The sequence below is a fragment of the Micropterus salmoides genome, unplaced genomic scaffold (genome assembly GCF_014851395.1).
Source record: "Micropterus salmoides isolate LMB-PRFRI ecotype aquatic unplaced genomic scaffold, ASM1485139v1 Ms_hic_scaffold_16, whole genome shotgun sequence".
NCBI lineage: Eukaryota > Metazoa > Chordata > Actinopteri > Centrarchiformes > Centrarchidae > Micropterus > Micropterus salmoides.
The window spans coordinates 26,429,435-26,432,421 of NW_024040707.1; the positions used below are offsets into that span (position 1 = coordinate 26,429,435).

Genomic DNA, 2,987 nt, shown 5'->3' on the forward strand with positions numbered 1-2,987 from the left:
TAGATGAACCTGGGTCTCATCTCTACCACAAGGCAAAACTGTGAAAATTTTTTCCAATTCAAAGCAGATACTGTATGTAGATTGCTTTGTTTCAGTTACACCACTCTCCCCACACACTGAATGTATGTTGACATCAAAAGCAGCAGTCCTCTCTGCATCTGGACTCGTACTAAGGATTTCAACTCCACGTTTAACTGGCCTCTTTTTTCAATGCTCACAACAGCGACACACACACACAGACACACAGAGACATATACAACGCCCCCCCTCCCCCCGTCTCATGTTATGCATGAGCAGACAGATTTCTTGCACGTGTTCACAACCATTGCAGTGTTTGGCTAAATCCTGATGTCACCACTCCACAATTCACCAATGGCCTTTCCATTTCCACGTAACAAAAAGAAATTAAAATTTTAATAAAATCTTTCCACATTGGACCCACGTCTTTTCCCCTTTTCTCTCTAATCCTCTCTTGTTTGACCCTCTTTTCCCCCACACCCCCTCTCGGCCTCCCTCTTCCCATGTTAATGTCCTCCCTTTTACCCTCAGCTTTGTCTCCGCCTCCATTTTCTCACTTCTCAGCCTGATCCCCAGCAGGGCTTTGTCTGCTGTCAGCACTGCTAGTGTAGTGGTATCATACAAGATTCCCATTCTTGTGACCCAGGTTCGATTCCCGGGCAGTGCACTCCTTATAATTGTGTGTTTGTCTCTCTCTCTACATCAGCTCCAGCTGTTGGTCTACCTTGATTTATGACCAAATACCTGCAACTGACATTCCCATCAGCGTCAGCTGTAAATGTTAGCATACTAAAATGGTGAACATACTTGTCATTGTGGACATTAGCATGCTGTTTAGCTAAGAAAAAAACAAGCACAGCTGTGCTTAAGTACAGCCTCACAGAGCTGTTTGTGTGGCTGTAGACTCTCAGTCTTGTTAAATTAGTAATCTTGGAAGCTTGATCTACCACTGCACTTATTTACTGTAACATATTGTGTCAATAGGAATCAACCCAATGTAAAAAGCACAGAAATAATACAGGCTAATACATGTCACTGTCTTAGATCACCAGATTGTTCTAATCCCTCCCACGATTTCCACTGAAGTACATTCTCACCTGACCTTCCCTTTGATGCAGTGCCTTCATTTTCCACCACTTTCATGCATCAGCTGAAATATGAGATGCTATGTCTACTCACTTCCAGGCCATTTTATTAGCCAGTCCTATTTGAGGTGTATACTTCTCATATGAGAATTCTCGCATGAACAACCATGAGAATTTGCCTTTTTCTGTTCCTTTTGATCCCACAACCACAGGCTATATGGCCAAACCATGCTAATGGACTACATACTTGTCCCTCCAACAATAAATTCCGCTGCACAACCATTTTCATTTACATGGTAAATGAGCCAAATCTGAACAACTAGTTTCTCTTTTTATTGCCATGAGAGATGTCTTGACCTTTTCATATTTGTTTTTTTTTTGACCTGAAGATTTGAAAATGACAAAACTGCTAAATTCTTAACCCTAACACTTAGATTCTGCTAAATGGATCGCCTGTGTATCACTGCGTCACACTGTAAGTTTGGCTGCGTGTTCATTAGTTGCAGCTACAGCTGGTACTCTTCTCTGATAACCTGATCTCAGAAAACCTGTGCCTCTCTATAATTCATCTACACCTGTTCTACACATGCATGCACAAACACACACACAGTACATACCCATGCATGCGTGCAGGGACACACACACACACACACACACGCACACACAAAGGGCCAGGCTTAAGACAAAAGTGCAAACCCAATCTTTGTTTACATATTTAATGAGTTAAACACGCAGCTCTGAGTCTTAATGGAGGAATGCAGCTAAATTATGTTTTACTGGTCATATGCATATACAATCTTAAGGAAGATGCTACTGTGACACACTTCCGAAGACACACTCACAAACACCTTAAATAATACTTTAACACTTCACAGCCTTCTGTCTTTCTCACACACACATAAATGCAAAGATACAGACATAATTGCTTACTGTATGTCCACACACAGCTGCAGTTTGTGGTCTCTGATTGCCAGGGAGATGTTGAAAAGGCTCATGGGATCTCACCTCGTTAAATGTAAAAGCTTCCAAGGTCTGGCACTCAACTAGGCTATTATCCTCAGTCTCACACCATTAGAGACACACACACAGACACACACAGACACAAACACAGACACACACAGACACACACAGACACACACACAGACACACACAGACACACACACACACCTGTGCCTCTTCCTGTCCACCAGCATAAGGGTAGGGAATGATAGGGGGCTTTTAATGGTGTGACACCTTTTATGGACGTGACAATGTCGATCAGACAAAAATGGATAGAGATGAGGAGAATACCATCATCATTATCATACACTTCTTACACACATGAGTCAGTGGCACATTTTAATGCTCATGCACAAGGTCTCAGAGGTTAAAACATACCCTTATCTGACTGTCAGCCTTGATAAGAGTTGTCTGAATTTGTTGATAATGCTGGCAGAGGCACATTCTGTCCTCTTTTCCCACTGCACCCCTCGCGATTTCACTGTTCATCTTACCTTCAACTCTGCCTCAGTTTTACATTAACTCTCTTAAACAAACGATAGAAATGCACCTCTTGGATAAATGAATGCCTTTATGGCATTTTTAAAGCACACAAGCCACATTTAGAAGTGTGTCCCCAGACCCAAATAAATCAAACCAGAAGCATTTGCTCAGGCCCACACCATTACACCTTAATAATGCACTATTTTAGCTCCCCCTACACACACAAACTTTCTTTCGTGTCTTGCAAAATTCCTTTGCTCATTTTGGCGACCTAGTTTACAACCCTCGCCTCTGAGCCACAGAGAGTTGGTTCCTTTTGAAGATGCATTGAGCAGCACAGCATGACAAGCCCATTATAGAGCCGGAGGAGGAGAAATCGCTCAATTACCAACTGGCAAGTAG

General features: G+C 42.5%; 1 non-coding gene across 1 annotated transcript; it reads left to right on the forward strand.

Moving 5' to 3' along the window:
- Positions 1 to 614: 614 nt before the first annotated feature.
- trnag-ccc lies at positions 615 to 685 on the forward strand. The gene has a single exon. It is a non-coding gene; the product is annotated as a tRNA-Gly (tRNA).
- Positions 686 to 2,987: the final 2,302 nt, after the last annotated feature.